At 35.2% G+C, this 20,267-nt stretch overlaps 1 protein-coding gene across 1 annotated transcript in view; it reads right to left on the bottom strand.

Moving 5' to 3' along the window:
• Window positions 1-20,267, bottom strand: part of PTPRD (protein tyrosine phosphatase receptor type D) — a 1,187,501-nt gene that overhangs the window by 565,013 nt on the left and 602,221 nt on the right. The gene's annotated exons all lie outside the window — the stretch shown is intronic.

Here is a 20,267-nt window from a genome sequence, read left to right as displayed (position 1 = left end):
ATGTAATCTCCAGCTGTAAGAAGATTTTGCAATTTACTAAAATATTTTTGATGACACCTCACTGCATAAAGTGAGGTATTATCATAGGAGAGAAAGACTGCTAGGAGAATCTGTGCTTCAATTTACAGATAAAAAAGAAATGAAAAAAATACATGAAAGTGAAGTTCAAACATACTTTTAAAAAAATACTTGCCTGAAGTTTTAGCCCTGTTTTTTATGCAACTAAGCAATAAAACAAATTAACCCTTTTTTTAAAGTCAATATATGGTTTTCTACATTTCTTTCACAGTCATCAGTCATCCTCATTTCAGTTCTGACTTGTTAATGTGTCCTGGTATTATTTTGTACCCTACTGTTGCTGTTGCAGTGACTGTACATTAGACACATTCCCAGCACTGTCAGAAGTCAGAAAAATTAGGGAGTTAAGATCAGGAAAGAGACATTCTAAAATATACTTTTTAATACAATATGCCAGAAGTGAAATTCATCTACTACAAACCACAAACAATTACAAGAGATTTCCGAAAGTGTTCAAATCTGTTTAGCTCATGTAAATTTGCTAAACTACATAGTATAAAAGCCATAATCTTGACTTTTTCCATAAGAAAGCTATTCTCTTCTTGTAGGGTATGCCCAGCCACTGCCCTGGAGGGATCTCTGCTGAGATAAGGAGATTGCTCAATCAGCCTGGAAAGGCAACCACTTCTGTGGTCACGGCGAGAAAAGACAGACCCACAATCCTTTAGGAGACCCTATGCAGATCCTTTGTAACCCGTTGGCCTTTACCCTCTGACACCCACCCCCTGTATCCCTATAAGAGCTAGCCCCCTGCCCCTGCGAGGGCGGAGAGCTGCTCGTCCCTGGTTTTCCCCTTCGCTGGAGTACAGACCAATGAAGCTCCCTCGTGCAGAACCAGCCACACGAGCCTCTCGTCTCTCTCTGGTCTGGCCCGGAGGCTGCCCTGCAGAGCTGAGCTGAAATCATGAGCTGACAATCACTAAAGAGCTGACATCTCTGCAAGGGCCCTCCTGCCAGCAGCTGAGGGAAGACACCGGGCCTCGGGAAGGCGATTCCTTTCGGGACCATCTCTCCAGACCGGTCACCTCTTCCTGGGTCAGAGCTACTGACCCCTAACCAGCTGTAATATCTTCTCTTCAGTTTCTTCCTTGAAAGTGGACTGAGAAAAACTTGTAAGGCATGGGCAAGTTCCAGACAGAAGAAAAGAAGTGTATAGACACAGGATTTAAATTTTTCTCCTATTTTGATGGTCTCAGGCACTACGAATACAAATATCCGTATCATATTACATATTTGAAATTTTTGTAACTAGTTCGTGCGCCAAACGACAATTCCTCTGGGAACTTTAGGAGAGACTTAAAATATAAAGAAGAAGGAATTGCTAAATAGATGGCTACAGTTGCCAGTAAATGACTGGGTAAAATCTCTATACAAGAGAAAAAGAATCCAAGTCATCTGGATTACAGGTTTTTTTGGTTTTTTTTTCTTTTAATTTTGTCATTAATCAGTGGCTTATACTTGACAAATTTTCCAACCTATATTTTGGAATGTAATGTGCAACAGATGATCATAATTTTACTTCATGTAAGGCAGTGCCCTGCAAAAACAGTATTTATAAGGCTCTGACTCTTTCAGAAAACCACTTCATATTTAGGTTTAAATAAAGCAGACCAATATCATCTTCTTTCCTATTAGCACCTCTGCAGGAGAAGATAAAAAGAATAACTCTTCCTTTGTATCCTCTCGTTTACTTGATATAGTTACAATACTGTCAGAAAAATTCTCAAAGCCTTACGAAAAGGAGTAAGTTTGTGGAATTAGAATTTCATGTTTTTGATGAACCTGAACTAATCTTGTAAACTCCTTAAAACTTAATCCTACCATTTGTATTCAAACTGTTGCATAGACTCAATATCATGTTTTCCCTCTAATAATAGCTCTCCAGAGTATATTATGTATTTTTAAATATTTTTATTCATTTACTTTACTTTTCTAGAAATACATCTCATAGTTTGAAAAAGATTGCCTAAGAAGGTAGAGTTGATGTTTGAATTGCAGGGCAAACAAGTGATGTAAGATCCTGTAGAATTTACTAATTTTGGAATAAAGTTCTTTGTGGTGTTTCTCCAGTTCTGTTTCAAATCCTAATTACAGCCTTTATAGACATTTTTTTCTTTTTATGCCTGGTCAGAGGTTTTTTTATGCCTGGTCTTTTTTTTTTTGGTTTTTTTTTTTTTTTTTTGGTACTTTGGGCTTTAGAATGTGTGTCAGCTTATGGGCTTTATATCATCTTTGTCTGCATAACCAGTGGGAGTCAGTATTGAAAATGAATTTGATTGAGCATAGCAGTCACACTGTGCAGAATATCATTCAGTGAAAAGACTGGATAATAATATGACAGTTACAAATAATTTAGGAGAAATTATCACCAAGAAAGGAAAGAGATAAAATTTTTTTGATAGTGTCATGTGTCCTGAACACACCTATTCCTGTGTAGAAGAAGTAGAGGGTTCTGAAAACACTGCTGATAAGGAAGACAAGCCTAAAAGACCCCAAAACTGAAGTCAATATTACACCCCCTGGTAGAGTGACCTGCTCTTCTGAGACCACCCCCCCCACTTTGGAGTGTCCAGGTCTGGGACCCTCAACACAACAAAGATGTTGACCTGTTGGAACCAGTCCAGAGGAGAGTCGCTACTTTGATCGCAGCGGTTTGAGCACCTCTCCTGTGAAGACAGGCTGAAAGAGCTGGGGCTGTTCAGCATGGAGACTTCATAGTGGCCTTTTAGTACCTACTGGGAACCTAGAAGAAAGCTGAAGAGGAATTTTTCACAAGGGCACATAGTGATAGGATGATATGGAGAGTAGGTTTCGATTAGATACCAAGAAGAAATTAGTTTCTGTAAGGGGGGGTGAGGCAGTGGAATAGGTTGTTCCAAAGATATGGTGGACTCCCCATCCCTGGAGGTTCTCAAGACTAGGATGGATGGGGTTCTGAGTAAACTGGTCTAGTGGAAGATGTCCCTGCCCTTGGAAGGGCGGATGGAACTTCTCTCTTCCAATTCAAATCTTTTCACAATTTTCTGATAACGAAGTTATTGGTGGAAAGCTCTTGTCAGTGGCACTTATGAGGAGTCATGCTAGACACTTAAGGCAAGATCATTATCTGTGTATTATTACATAGCAAGAATTATAGTCACTGAAATATCAAGTATGGAGTCAAGTGCCACATTTACAAATTTCTCCTATTATGTAGAAATATCAAGCTTCCATGAGTAAGAGAATACTTAACAAGTCATTGGGTTTTCTCCCACTTTTCTCTTCATATTTATCTTGACTTAGCTTAATACAGACACAGCATTATTCCTTTTTTCTCTGCATAGAACTGTATTATATGCTTATTCTGATCAGTCAGAAAACCAGAAACAGAAAACACTCAAGGTTTAATTCCAAGTGAATACTTGTTTCTTTGAGTTTTTCTTACACGTAAGTGGCTATCTCTTCTCCAGTGGTTTGCCATTCTAGCTATTCACAGAACTTTTGCTGTGGAACATTAAGATAATGACATAACTTCAAAAGAAAATTTGCCTTTCCAAGCCTTTCCAGGCACAAGTTTGATACTGCACTTTCTCTGTCATTGGAATATTGACTATCACAGCTTCACTGCCAATGAGATTGGATTAAGATTCTGGAAATAATTTTTTTTTAAGGGTTGAAATTATATGGGGCTTTAAGTTTTTTAGATAATGACGCCTTGGATGATCTCATCTTGCATGCTGCCTGCCTTCAGTTCAATACTTGGATCACAAAACTAGCAATCCGCCCTGGCTAATGGAGTTTGGAGTTATGAAACAATGTAAATCCTGTGATTAACTGAGGAGCTATAAAAACCTTTGGGCTACTTGTTCTGCACTATCATCTTGTACTTGTATTTGACTCAGGGTCTGTACTGTCAGTTTGCTTTCTTGATTTCATGACATATATGTTCTTTATATATGAAACATAGTATATATATTTTATATACAGATGACTCTTATTTACAACAATTTCAGTGAAGCTTCAAGAGGTGGATGTCTTTAGCCATATTCATTCTACACAAGAATTAAACTCCCTGGGGGAATTACTTGATCTTTATTTCTCTTCATGTAATGACAATTAGATTCTACAAGTAATTGCAGGTACGTTTAGTTCCAATTTCTTCTCAATTGATACTTATTATTCCTAAATATATTTTTAAATTATTTTACTGTCTTTTTCATATTTATTGAGAAATACAATTCAGTGAGTTTGGGACAGATTGGATTTTAGATTTTAAAATTTATTCTGATTTTTTTGACAAATTCAACAATCAAGGTACTCTTGTATTACTCATCATCTTCATCCATGAAGACAAGTCAACATGAAAATTTAATGCTATGAGTGTACCTCAAGTTTTATACTGTGGTTTGTTTTTTCTTTCCCCAGATGGGAGTCATTCAAGAGGTAATCAAACACAAGACATGGAATACACTAGGGAGATTTTAGAATACAGTGATGGAAAAATGTTATGTGCTCTATGTTGTATGTTTTTAGTTGGTCTTTCTTCCAACAGGCCCTTTCAAAAAATAAAACACAGCAGATATTAAATTAATTTCAGCTTCATACTTCTGGTTGTTTGCCATCTTAACCGTTTTACTTCACTTAAGTGGTGAATAGTCACTCCTGATTCAGCCTATCACTTAAAAATCTAGTATTGTCTACAGAAAACACTATTCTTGGTAACAATACCAGTTGTCTTGCCTAGTCTTGCTGACTTCATGGGAACAAAATGGATATTTTCCGAATTTGGGTGGCTATCCATTGCATCAAAGTGTACAATAATATTTCTTGTTACTAGGATTCTGAAAAACATGATGTTTGTTTAGAATTAAATAATTGGTTTGTGTTTTGAAAGAGCTTCACCCTGAAAAAAACAAAACTTGCTTTACATTTTCTATTTAATTTTTATAACCTGCTTACAAATGTGAATGGAAATACTATTAACATAGATAAGTAAGATTGAAAATAAGGCAATATTGCTGATTATTTTAATATAAGGAACAAACAATCCCTGTATGGTTAATTAATTTTAAATGAATCCTTGTGGATTTTGTTCATTTGGTGGGTTGTTCTTTGATTTTGTGTGTGTGTTTTATATTGAACTGTAAGAAATACTGGAAAAGTTCAATCTAGGTAACATTTGGCTAAAAAAAGGTTTCATGCGTGATCTGCACTCTTCATAGTAAGGAGTACTGTTATAAATGATGACTGCAAAAAAATGAGGTAGGATCCCAGTGGTTTTGATAGTATCAATCTGCTGGTTTAATATTTAAAATATCAGACATAAATAACTTCAACATTTGGAGAACTGCCAGAATATGAATTATAATATCTAGGTCACTGCCTCTTTAAAAGACTTATCTTTTAACCGGAGTAAAACCTTAAACAGACCTTTTAGCTACTAAAGAAGCTGTGCTGAGGCATTTTTGGAATACCATATGTACATATATTTTGGCTGCAGAAAATCATACAAGGAAAAAGAAATAAATACTTTTGGTAAAAAAGTAAAATTTTTATCTATTTGTAAATCATTAAAACTTGATTTTTTTCCCAAATATTTATCTCTCTTTACCAAATTTAATAAAACTATTGATTTTATATGCAGTCTAGTTACATAGTTGCATTTTTTTTGTGCTGGAGATAGTATGATAATTTAACAGGTTGTGTTTCTAAAAACACTATTTTACACATCAAGACAAACTTGCAAGAGAAAAAATATTTGGGAATAAAAATTCATTAAGTTCAGTTACTGAAAAAGAGTAAGGAACTGTCAGGAATTGAAATGCCAAGACTAAATACGGAATCAGGAAGGTGCTCAGTTTTCTCATGAAAAGAGCCAGTGTTCTAAGAAGACCTTAGACTAGTTTCTAGTATTTGTACCAAAATTCACAGCTATATATAGCTATATTCAACTATAAAACTCTAACAGAGAACTTCCACTTTGTTCATGCTATGGCAAAGTAGAAGAGATTAGAAAAAGAAAAACATGATGATAAATATTCATTCACCATGTTGTTTTAAAATTCATATCTTTACCTCTCTACAAAGGATAGCTATGGAAAATACCACAGCTCCAAGCAGGTACTTCAGGATGGTAAACATTAGGGAGACACAGATGAAACATTTAGTGTCATGGACTTTATATGAAAGCATGGATATAAACTAGTCAGTAATGAATGTCTTCTGGAAATTGCAACCTGCTGAGAACGGAATACCTAGAACAGCCAGAACAGGTGTTTGTTATTAAGGTGGGACAAAACAATAACTATAGGCTGTTCTAAAATTGCATTTTATCATAGAGTTAAATTGCTCATTTGTTTTCCTGCGCAAATATGTAAATAGCTAACTATATACTGCATCTAAATGAAAGTTCATATAATTTAAGTGATTAAGTAAAACAAGCTTTAGAAGACTTCTACTGCTTATGCTCTTCACTATTTTCAGCATCCCTAATAAAGGACAGAGAGATGATATATGAAGTTATTTTTAGAAAACAGAAACCTTTCCAAAGACTTGGAGGGTGTATGCATCAAATCTTTCCGAAACTAGTAAAAGCCCTTTTATTGTAAGAAAGTTGTTTTTGTTTTAATCAAAACCACTCCAGAGGCATTAGCAATTTTAAATATATATATATATACACCTATATATATGCACACACATATATATACACACGCATATCTACATATATATATATATAGACAGCTATATATACACACGCATATATAACACAGAATTATAATTGAGTTCCACCTACTGCCGTAAAGAAAAAATGGGGTTGTCAGTAACATTTATGATAAACAGTGATCCAAAATCAGGCCAACACAGATTTGTGAAGAAGGGCCTTTAAAAAGCTTCCAATAAGAAAATAAATAGGAGACAAGGAAGGAAAAAAATAGAGTTTGATAATATATGATTTAAGACTCTCTAGACTCCCTCTCAAAAAAAAAAATTCCTGCTTATCAGCAGTTAGAATTCTAATGATCAGACTTCCATTTTATGTTCTATTTACATTTACCTAGAATTTGAATAAATAGCTGATGGTCAAACTAGCCTGAGCTGGTTGTTACTGCAATTTATTGCCCCTCTTATTAAAAATTTCCTCTTTGCTCTTCCTATGTTACAGCAATGCAGTGTGTTACTACAATTTCAGACTTTGGTTGTATAAGGCTTTGAAATACTAAGCTGAACTTACCTTCTGTGATGGTTTATTTCTCACAAAACAAACATATAGTGCACATATGGCCAGGTACTGGACACAGCTGAAACAACAGCTGATGCACTGGAATCTCTCAAAGAATGGGAAAGCAAAATATCAAAAAGGGAAAAATGGCCTTGCTGTCAAATTGTGACAGTAATTTGAAAATGTTTGCACATCTGAAAAGTCACCTGAAATATGTATCATTGAAGAAATAAAACATAGCTATTTTATCCTAATTTTCCTCACTTTTTAAAGAGTACAATATTGTTGGTATCCCTTAATGTGAGTCATATGGCTCAGTATATTTAATAAATCTGTAACTAAGAAAAATTTTCTGTGGCTTTTGAAAGTAATTATCACCTATTTTGTGTTCATGATGGAGAGAAAAGGTTACTACAAAGGTGTTGATTAAACAGTGATCTTGCTTAAGGAGGGTGAAAACATATTCTAGAAAAGTCAGCATATTCCACAGAAAGATGGAAATGTAGTACCTAAAAAACTTGTCATCTCCCTTATGCATTTTGGTAAGTTTTGAGACCTATATCAAGCATCCATTTGTACCTTGCCCAGATACTAACACATATATTAACCAGAAAATAACAAAAGATCAGATACTATTTTTTAGTTACATGGACTGTAGGACTGGCTCTTGGATATGAAAGCAAAAAAAAAAAAAATTCAATTAGTGAATACTAAAGACAGCTTGAAATATGTATTCATCATAATAAAACTGAAATAGATAAAATAAAATGAGCATATTCTCTTTCACCTGTCCTTGTCTACATATACTTTTGCATATACTGTTTGTTAGGCATGAATTCTGGATGGAATTATGGATGGATGCTTCTCACAGCTGAAATTCTGAGGGAAAATTTTGCTGAAAAATCTTTATTATTCCCCATCTTCCATGAGTTTTGCTCACATTATCTTTAAGAAACATCAAAATGCTCACATGGAAAGTTCTTTGAGCTACCTTAGAATTAAGAAGCACAGTTATATGAGTGACTGTATAGCAGATTAACAACTCAGAGCTGCATTCTTTGCTGGATGTGAGAAATTGATGACTTCTTATGGCACAAGTCTCATAAGAACAGCAGGATTTCTACAGTCTGTCCAGAGGAATGGCAGACAAAGCTGCTTTCTTTGGAAAGAAAAGGGCTTCTAGACCAGCCAAGTTTCATTACCTTCAAGAGAACAACCTGGCCCTTTGATGCTTGGTAAGAATACCTAGAAGTCTCACTGAAATACAAATTTTATTTTAAACATTAAAGTAAGCAATTTATAATTTTAAAAATAAGTAAAATAATTGACCATACATGGACATGAGACTTCTCAGTTGCCCTTTAGAATAGAAGGCCAATTGCATTAACTTTCTAAGTCAAGATACTAAAAGATAGCCTTAAGTTGTTCATAGACAGAGAAACATCCCTGTCATTGCTATTTTGCCTCTTTCCTTAAATATGTGAATTCTAATACATTCTGAGTAATATGAACTTCTATTTACCTGAAAGTGAGGAAAATGATTTAATAAGAAATAAAATTATATATATAATTGAGTAGAAATAATTTTAATTTAAATATAATATATGGTGTAAAAGAAATTGAATTAATTATCAATTTAATTTTTCTTGGACTCACAAGTTATGTAGTTTATGAGTGTAGTAATTAGGGTTAACTAGGGAGCAAAAGAGTAATTTCATTCTGTTTAATATATTAACGTAATACACTTTTTTATAAACAGTTTCTCATAGAATTCATGCACTACCAGGTTTTATGAACATTTTATAGTTGCTTAATTATATGACCATAGATTAAAAAGTAAAGTGAATATAATGCTATTATTTAAGTAAAGACATAATAAACAATGTGCATAAAATGTGAATCCAATTGCAGAACTACTCAATTTAATTAGTAGATAAATAATAAGCACAATATGTCAAATCTCCATGTGTGTCTTTCCTCCTCTTTAAGCAATGCATATTGCATATTTTGAACATACACCTTATCATGAAGCATCTAAAATTTCATATCAAACCATAGACCCACATGTTTTATTTGCACACAAAGGAATTTCTATCCTGACTAATCTTTTCTTGGCCCTTTATATGAAAATTAGTATATAAAACATACGTGTAACATTTTGCAAAATATTTGGAAAATACATAGAAAGGGAGTTTTTTTGACTCTTGGACTGCTATTCAATTGCTACAGCCCTGGTTTAGAAAGGGGACTGTAATTTTACACGAGTTTTCAGTGACACACAAATTTATTAAAATGAATGATTCACTTAAATATCTCAGATGGAGAAAGATTATCTTCCAAGCTTGAGAGTGTCATTTAAGAATGTCTACATGCCCTAATTTTGTTGTTTTGAAATGGGATTTACAATGCTTAGGCACATATTGATAATGCAGAAGTGAGTACAGCAAACAATGTCAGAATTTAGCACTTAGTCAAAAACCACACAGACATTTATTTAGGTTCCTCTCATTGTTATTCATCATTTTGGTGTTTCTGATTTTTTTTCTGCAGGTACAGTTGTGTGGCACAGATGAATCTTCAGCAGGATTGTTGAATAATCACCTCTCTATTTTTTTTCCTTTTTTTTGGCTAGCGTTTCTGCCTGTCTACAAATAAGGATAGAAAACAGATCAAAAGGCAAATCTAAAGGAAATGAAGCGAAAACAATCAGCCTGAGAATCAGCAACTAATGAAAGACTGTTCTAATTTCATTTTATTTTAGCCATCTTGCAATGACCTCATGCCAATGTGAAGAAAAGTCATTGTACTATAAAAAGTGTGACATGATTATTGTCTCCATTATATGTATGCATAATGAATTTTCCAGCTTCTCAACTAATACACTCAAGATGCATGTGTGGGAGAGTGGTAGGGAGAGCCATTATGGTTTAGTTTTAGTTGTTTTTTTCCCTCATTTGGAGATCAGATCTATGTATTTTCTTTATTCTGTCCTAATTTCTGTCAGATAATAAATTATGCTTATGTTTGCAATTATGTTTTTCCAAAAAAAGCACCAGTTGCCAAAACACGTAAGTGTTGCACATTAGACAAAATAATGTGTTGAAGTCTCAACAGTAAAAAAGTCAAGAAAGCAATTGGATACAAAAACCAGTTACTGAGTGTTTTAAAAGGGGAAAAAAATCAGATATCAAGCTTCCATTTAACAATCAGGAAAAACAAACACTAACTGAAGACATGAAAACTCTTATAATCTACGTGGGAATGAGATAAAGGTAATTCTGAATACTACTGAACGTTCTCTTAGAGGGTAAGTAGGCTGGCCCACAGCAGCAGCCCATGATTGCAGTGGTCGGAACAATGACTGAAGAAGAACAGAGGTACTGAATGTGTTAATGTCTAATGAGTGCCACAGATGAATGGCTTACATTATTTTTACTGAATGAATATAATGACAAATCAAAATATCTGAATATTTAATTCCTACTTAGAAAATTCTCTCTTGTTTGGGGAGAAACATCTGATCCAAAGGAATTAAATTATACTATTGCTTGTCTGCAGTTTCCTAATCTTAGGTTCATTATAGAACAACAGTCAGAGGACTGAATCTCCTTTTGCCAGGGAGAACTTCATTTCCCCCAGTGAATATTCATTTGGCAGCACTATTGTGACAGCGTTTGTTCTGGACTGCCTCTGTAAGGCCATCACGAGCAGATGATGGAGTTCACTTTCATGGTGTATGAGACAGAAAAGAGATTGCTGTACATTTCAGGAGTTGTTTTCAAAAGAGAAACTGACTGCACTTTCTTCAGTCCTTCATGTATTTTTACAGCAAAATCTAAGGCAGGATTCAGTGAGTGAGAGCTCTCTATGATTTAATAGAGTCCCAAATCCTAATACTGCTTCTAGAGAAGTCTATTATTATCCCAAGACATGAAAAGACTTTCCTTAAGGGGTAGTCTTAAATGGCTAGGATAGCTTTTGTAAAGTGAGAATGAGACACCCACCAGAGATCAAAATATTTATTCCCACTGAATTTTCTATTAGAAATGACCACAATATAGATAGGTAAAAGCTACACTCTGAAAACATAAAGGAAGAAAACTCATCAGGGAATTTTTCTTCACTAAATAGACTGGTCATCTTATGAGGATGCTTCCTTTCCTTTGCAATAATTACACTGACATCGCCAAACACCCTGCCACCTTGCAAGATTATTTTCATTTTGTGTTTATTAGAGAAATGCAAACAGGCTGGCAAAATCTGCCAATTCAGATAACTACTATTGCTCAAAGAAAATGTAAAGAAAATAATTACAGAGAATTATTTCAATAGGAAGGTTTTGGGATACTGTTAATAACTGTTTATGTAAACTAAACATAAAAACATGGTTGCACTTCAGTGTATAAATTGCAGTCAGTACACATAGCTCTTATATGCTGTACAGAAAAAAGCACTAAAGACCAAGAAAAAGAGAAGCATACATAATTTTGAATTTTCCAACTGAGGAACTCACATCTTTGACTTTCAAATGTGATGAGCTTTGATAGGCTCTGTGCACTTCATCCCACCTGCAGTTTCTTGGATTCACGCCTTGATTTGTGTCAACTGATTCACTGACTTTTTATGAAGGTGTTCAAATACACAGTGCCTTAATTAACTACCCAAGATTTCTGTCTCATTATGTGAGACAGAAAAGCCCACTAAGCTGTCATTGAACAGCAGTCATTACTTCAGAGCTTCTGTACTTCTGTGCATGGGGGCAAGGATGGTGATTGATTTATCACTATTTTAATGGATACTTGACCTGTGTGTCAATACAAATGTTTCACTCAGTGGTGGCAGAGGGCAAGTGATCCAATTATGTGAACACAGTGGGCTAATAAAGGTGCTCTGTTTTTTCCTGATTTCCTGAGAGAGTTGTTAAAATCTTCTGTTGTTTGATATTTAGTAAAATTACTCATTAAGAAAACTTAAACTTGAAATACTACATTAAAAAAAACCCAAACCCAAAGAACAACTAATATCTTAACATCATTCCACCATTTCTTAACTGCTATCAAGATGAAGTTTTTTAGGTTTTGGCAAGATGTTAAACTTATTGAACCATTTGAATCATTGAACATGATTTAAAGATGTTATAGGTTAAACCATGCAGATTAAATAAAACCTTTGTCTTCTTTACAAAACAAAACCAAAACCAAATTAAACTGAGGAGAAGTAAGCAACTGTCTGCGTGAACAAGATGAACTCTCATGGACCAGTGGGAGGCTGATTGGCCTGTGGTTATCCAAATAACTCTGATTGCTGTCGTGGAGACAGGACGAATTTGCTTTCTTCCAGTTCTGTGCTAGGTCCAGTAGTTTATCTCCTGTTCCTGGTTCTCTGATTGCCTGTGTCAGGAAGCTGTTGGAAGTGCACTTCATAAACCTCCTGAATTACTTGTGCCCTATTGTGTTGTCCCTCCAACATACATGAGTCAATTCTCCCAAGAAGACAAGGGCCTATGAATGTGAAGTTGTCAGAAGAGGGCATAACTTGCTTCCTCTTTATTAATACAGCATGCAGCAGACACCTATCACAGTATTTCCCACTTTTGGTCTGCACACTAATTTGGTTGGCCCATCACCCAGACAAAGAATGCCATAAATCCTGCTGTCCTACATAAAAGGCAGCCCTCCATTTTTACTTTCCCAATCTGTCCTTCATGAAGAATCTGCCTCTGTCCATGGCAGTAGTCCAGCTGTTGAAGTCCTTAGTGCTTATATGATCCCTCTTATTTTGTCTGCCAGCTTGGTGCATTGCTTCTTGAATTGATTGTTGACCATTCTTTCCCTTCCTTCCTGTTAATTGATTAATTCTGTTGAGGTCACCCAGCTGGGTAACAAACACACTTTTCCTGATTTGGTCAGATGGATCCCTTCTCTTCCAAGCAATCCTCACAAAGGTCACATGGTCATAAAAATTAAAACTGTATTGCCAATACCAAATGTGCAACCAGCGTTTGACTTCCAAGATTCATTCATTTTTCTGCAAGCCTTTCCCATTCACCAGCAAGACCAGGCAGAAGTCACCAGGCACCAAGTCCGTCTCCTCATTCCCTGAATATGTTTCATCACTACTTATGAAGTCCTAACCTCCCAGACATATTGCTAGTGCTCTTATGGAGAAGAAATGTGGAATAATAGCCTGACCAACTGTCAAGCTGAACAAACTTTGTCAGCCCCTCCGTGATGTTCTGGACCAAACCCCTCAGCAGGCAGCAAATGTCCCCTGCTAACAGGCTGAGTCAGCTTAGCACCCTTCATTCCCACAGCAGGGAGTCTCACACCACCATTCTTTGCCTTATCCTGCCAGTGCTGCCACAGGTGTCAGGCACAGGCAGGTCAAAGTCTTTGATGGGAAGAAGTCCCTGCCCTTGCCGCTGCTGGCTCCCCAAAACTGCTCTGCAGGTCATAGATGCTTGTGGAAAAGGAACAATGGTCCTGGTACCAGAGTTCACAAGATCACAGTCTTTACCAGCCTGGTTGTCTCCATTTCCCAGCCTAACAAACATAGGTGCTTGTCTCTGCTTCCTCAGTGCAGCTTGGAAAAGCAGTTTCAGCTCTTGTACTGCAGTGTCTTGAAAGAGATGCGGTCTGCTGACCTCCTCCCCCAGCTTCATGATTCCTGTTGCAAACCCCCCTACCAGTACATGCTTCCTGCAAGTGCAGACTGGTGCTTGTGGCCCCAGAGAGAGGCCCCAGAGGCCACTGCAGCCCCTGACCCACAGAACTACACCCTCCCATGGGAGCTCATGGTGGGCATAGGCCTCTGAACTGCCTGTGAACACTGCTGGGGACCCTACTGTGTGCCCACCATTACCGAAACCAACTTTGTCCTCAGAAGACTGTTTGCCTCCACTTCTGCACAAAATGCTTCCTTTGAGGGCTGTTAGCTGAAGCATTAAACAGTGTAAGTTACTGTAAAATTCACTGCTATGAAGCTACATGATGCTGACTTTTCAAAGCTTTCAAAAGAGAATTTTACAAAATTCTGACGTGATTAGAAAGGTACTTGGTTTCAGGGACAAATAATTGGTTCTAGAAATTACAGGTCTTTAATTTTTCCTTGATTCGTGGAAGGACACTCTTACAAAGTATTATATTAATCTCTGCATTCCACTACTATGTTAGAAAATGCACTTTATTTGGCCTTCTGCAGCTTTGAAAATACATAGTAATAGAAACCAGAAACTAAATTATTGATAAATTAATGCAACTGAATATGCTTCAATTCTAGAACAACATAGGCATTGAAGGTATTAATAAACAGTTTCTTTGAATCTTCAGACCTGTAATAGAAGAAGACAGAAACAAAGACTGCCTAGAAAATGTAGTTTGAAGAAAGTCAGAGGACAGAAATGAACTCTTAGTCACTGCAATGATTCACGCAGTCAAGACAACAAAAATCTTACAATGAATATAGTCAGTTCGCTCCCAGAAAGTTTTGTTGCTGTAATGAAATTTTAGCCAATTAAAGGATCCATTGGGTTTTCAGAAGGTAAATGTACAAAAATAGGAGTTGAATTAAATGCTGAAAAAGCTATATAACTGTAAAGGGGAAAACATTCAAATGCTAAATTACTTTTGAAGAAAGAAGCTGAAATACTCATTATGAATTAATGTAAATGTGTTTGTAACAAAAACTGATTCCAGACAGTTATGTATATACTGTCAGGGACATTCATCAACAGCTGCTCTGTATCCCCTGTGCCTTATAGTAACCAGCTACCATCAACACACTCTCGCTGTTGTCTACAAATCTTGTTTTACTATAAAAATCTATCATCATGTTGAAGAAATTCAGTCACAGATTAAAAAAAAAAATGAAAACTTATATGAATCCAGAGTGAGTCAAGAAATTTTCACCATTTGGCTGGCAATATTGTGCCTATACAGCTTCAGAAGACAAAACATAGAGTTTGTCAAATACTTGGGATATTGCTCAGCCTTTAGGAAATACTTACTTGCAATGAAGAAGCATAGAGGCAAACAACTCAACATGCAAATAATAAGAATTCATGTTAAATCTGCCTATAGCAGCCTTACTTTATGCTTATATTTCTTTGGAATATAGTTCATATTCTTTCTATATACAAAACCTCAAAACCCAGAAGCTTCCAGAGGTAGAGCCATGTTTATCAGAAGCAATTTGACACTTTTGTGATTTGCATTTCCATTTTAAAAGACAGAATGAAACTTGCATTCTACATAGAATGGAGTATACTGAAGGGTAAAAAAGATAGTTCTTCCAGAGCTGTTTTTATGAAAAGTGCTGTGACCAAAACCTCACAAATGCGCAGAACAATTAGCTGTAAATCAAAAATGTGACCAGATTGTGTTAGAAGAACAGATGATGTAACTGGCTTTTAATTTCTGGGCTCTTAGATTTAGTATCCTAAATCATGAGTATAGATGAGTTATTTAGTCAGATTCAAGCATTCATCTGTTTTGCCCAAAGTTCATCTGGAGCTATTTAAACCTAAGCATTGAGATGAGGTAAGAGAGTCTGACATTAATAATCCCATGCAATTATTTATGTGACACAAGATAACCCTTAATATCCTGGTCTTAATTTGGAATTATTCAGTCTTTCAGTTGCTTTAAAACTTCAGTTATGGGTATGTAACTTCTGTGCTTTGAGCACTGTGATATTGCCAGTTTAAAGATATTAATCCTCCAGCCTACAAGGCCTTAAGTCTTCTGTTAAAGAAATGTGTAAAGGTGACATAGAATACATCTGATACCAATACAATGAATTTTGTTTAAATCCTAAAATATTACCAAAATATAGCCATTCTGAAGGTTTTGCTATGTATTGTTTATCTTAATTTATGTTAGGTTTGCTCCATATTAAGTAGAAACAAACTGAAAGTTTTCAGAAAGACTCCTACTAGAATTGTATTATTACTGACAAATAACACTCTTTTAAGCTAGCATTTACTGAGTTCTGTGTGATACTGTATGCTTATACTTGTTTTCACTAAAGCTTTATTGACATGTTTATTGCTTAGGGTATCTGGGACTTGTTTTGTCTGATCTCAGCATTAAAAACCCTTGTTAAGGCCTCCCTATTGAGAAATGGTTGCAGCAACTGAGATAAAATGTGAAGACACTATCTTGGAAATATTCTATTGCATTTTCAGATTCTGCATTTTGTTTTGCTTTTTGTTTGAGATTTGCAACTGAAAAACAGAGTTTATAGTCTAGCCCAGAGCCTGTAAACCACATTAACATTCAGGGAAAATATCTCCTTTTTCAAATCTAGAAAACAGCACTTTTGAACTGATTACTTAATTACTTCATCCACCCCCAAATGAAGATATTACTCTTCAGTACAGCTGGTCAGAAAATGCAATGTAACCAGCCCTTCCTATGGAACTCAAAGATAAGAGCTGTGTTTTCACTGAATGTCTCCCTAGCATATCAATGAAGTAAAATTTTGTGCTGTGTGTACAATAAACATACTACAAGAAATAACACATTTATATGCACGACATTTTCTGTGAATATTTTTTCAAATTCAGTGGGAATCACAGCTGATCACAAACTGTAGTATTAGAAACATTTGCCTTTATAATATTTAAACTTTTATCCTATGAGAAATAAACTTTAAAAAATATATCTCATCTATAGCGAAGTACCACTGTTTAAATTAAAGATTGGAGTCAGAGGGATTGAACCTTACACAGAGGAAAGACATGGCTAAACAAACTGGTTCAATGAAGAAAAACACTCCAGTTTTGCAAAGAAACAAAATCCTTTCCTGGCTCCTCCTGAGCCCCTTCTGAGAAAGCAATGTTCTTAACTCTGATCTGGCAAAGCAAAATACTAGGTATCATGTTCCCTCTGAGAAGTTGTTGACCTCTGTGTAGGCCACCTGGCTTTAATAATGGTGTAAAATATATCAAGGTTAAGCTCCTCTGAAATGCAAAATCCCTTCTCACCCCCTGAAGACTCTGAGCAAACACCAAAGCAACAAATGCAGGTGAAGTGCTGCATCAAGCAGATAAACAAATACCAGATGAAAATTAAGGTTAATGCAGTAGCCTGACAGGAAACAAATGTGTGAAAGTTTGGTTAAAGATTTATTGTTATCAATCAGAGCAGATGGTTCCCAATTATATACACATCAGTAAAGTGACTGTTATTCCTTCCTGTACATTAAATATAGAAAACACCTAAAAATAAAGATGAAATAATGAGCAAATCATCATTTAAAGAAAGTTTTCCACAGAGTAGAATTGTTTCTATAATTTGTCGCAATTCACTCATTGACTGCAAAGGGAGGAGCTATGATAAGAAGCAGCATAGTTTTTTAGACTGCTTAACATCCTTTTACTAACACAGTCTTCAGGGTCATTATCTCAGTAGTGCTTTGAAGGAATATCATGCAGACAGACGATTCTAGAAAATGGAACAATGTTGAATATCTTTTTCTTAATCCATATAAAATTAAACAAACCCCCCAAACAACCAAATAATTGGAGTCAAACTAACAGGTATATAGAATAAGAATTAGTTACTTCCTACACCAACAGTGATAAGATCTGAGGCAACATTTAATTTTTAAGAGTACAGAAGACAGATACTTCTGAGAATAATAAAACTTTCTTCAAATCATTTTTTGAAATAGTACTCTAGAGCAAATAAAACAACAGGGTTTACTTTTAGCTATTAATGTCAGTAGGCCTCAAAAATTTTGAATGTCAAGTTATTACTTTAGATAATGTCATTGGGCCAATTTTAATATCTATTTAAAAACATTTCCCTTAAATTCTGAAATTGTAATAATTTTTGGTTTGGATCCAATGCTTCATTCTGTAAATCTAGAGTCCTGACTATGTTAACAAAAAACCCCCCAAAACAACAACTTTATTTCAGTCATCTCTGCTAAGACTGAAGAGTAGTATTTCAGATAGGAAATTCGTATATATTTGTGAAATGATCACTGTTTCTTAGGGGTTTTTTTAGAACTGAATAACTGTGATAACCATGCAGCTAGTTATGACTCAGTTTTCACAAATCAGAAATTAAAATCCAGGATTTTTTTCTTGTTGAAAAGACAAGACACTAAAGATGACCAAGGATTACTGTTCAAAGGCAATTGATAATATTGTAATCTAGTGTTTATTCAGGTCTAGATTCATGAAAGACATATAGAAAGCAGAATGCCTGTTTCTGTTGCTCTGAAAATGGGAATTCTTAGCCAACCAAATGATTTGCGGGTTCTTCAGTATTTTAACAATTAAAGGATTGTAAAGAACTAAAGAATTTTGATTTAGTTTGAAAAGTAATAAAAACATGTAAAATTATTAGAAAGCGCCTGTGGAAATTTTGATTCAAGTATTAGACTTCTACTTTAGTACTGCAACTATCACTACCTCTTTTTCACAGATATGGGGGTGTTTTTAAACACCAAAAAGCAGCGGGCAAGGGAATACCAGAAATCTGATAATGCCAAACAATTCTTTGCTGAATAGCAAATGTTACACTGATGAATAGCAAATGCTACATCTACAACTTATCATAAGAAAAGACTGCCTGGCTCTCTGAAGTATGCCTTTGGGACAATAGAGAACCTCTCTCTGACACCTTCTAATTAAAGAAAATATCTCAGCAACAAAAAATTTAAGGACAATTTTTGTACAGATTGGATATGAGTATCTCCATGTAGCAGACTTACAAATGTATGTAATCACTATGCTGTATTATTTTGGACAATAATGCATCTTGGTTTTGGAGATTACTGATTAAATATATATTTCTCTTTGCAAGAAAACTAAACATTAGGAAAAACAGTGTGGCCATAGCTGACCAACTCATGTGAACTAATTTACTTGTTACAGAAACGGTAGAAATTTTCACTCATAAAGGATCTCAGCCCTGTGCTATTTTGTGTTGCAGAAGCGCAGAACCTATTTGATCACATTCTGAAAAGAAGAGAAAGAGAAGAAGAGGAAGAAATGAAGGGAGTCTGAGGGAGTCAGGAAGTAAGAAAGGAAAGAAAGACTGTTGATCAGAAAACTTATTACAGTGCACATTCATAAAAGTAATTAATTAAACTGAGACAGATTTGAGTTGTGTTCTCAATAACTAATGAACACAATGGAAACATATGCACCTTTAACTGAAAAACTGAAAATATAAATGTATCATTCAGAATATTCTTAGATTTTCAATCTGACCAGGCCTCTCTCTTTTTTTTGCTTCTCTTGGTTTTATGTTCTTCTATCCCTTGTATTTCTAAAGAGAAAACAGATATATTCTCAGTTTTCAGCTTTTCTTCAGAGCCTGATGTTCTCTTCTTGTTTTCTACCTGAATAAAGCTTCTATATTCCTATTCCATACATGTACTGTATATCATTGAAAGGGACATCTCAGGTCGTGTTATTACAGTCAGCTGAGTTATATACAACCTCTCATAAGAAAAGCACAGTTTTACAATCCATTAGATTACTATTTCTAGAGAATGCTATTCTGAAACCTTTGATGATAAGAAACCACCACATTTTCCAGATTCTACATTCTCTGTGGAAGACTCATTCTATGTACTTGTACACTAGCAACTTCTAGATTTCCACTAAACCCAATGTTTCTATAGAATCCCTCAAAGCTAGTATGTTTTTTGTCTCTGTCTGTTCCTAAATAGTTTTGTTGCATCTTTTAAATTAACCTCTCAAGAGCTCTTCCTCCAAGACTACAGCTCTGTCCAGACTTCCAGCTGAATTTCCTATCAGTATGAACATAATTGCTCCCCTAATTCTTCCAGTCAAATTTCTATTTATGTGTTCTTTACCTGCAACAACCATGTTGTGCTGTTTATCTAATAAGATGAGGATGTATTTTTCCTGTACATTTCTTCCTCATAGTTTGTACATCAAATTATTGTTAGGCTGCCTTTTTTTTGAATGAAACCATGAATCTACACTGTACATGATCTAGAACACCAG

The sequence above is a fragment of the Corvus kubaryi genome, unplaced genomic scaffold, assembly GCF_017639235.1.
Source record: "Corvus kubaryi isolate FWS band 111438036 unplaced genomic scaffold, C.kubaryi_AGA036_p1.0 split1-37296, whole genome shotgun sequence".
NCBI lineage: Eukaryota > Metazoa > Chordata > Aves > Passeriformes > Corvidae > Corvus > Corvus kubaryi.
This window is presented reverse-complemented; position numbering and strand designations above follow the sequence as displayed.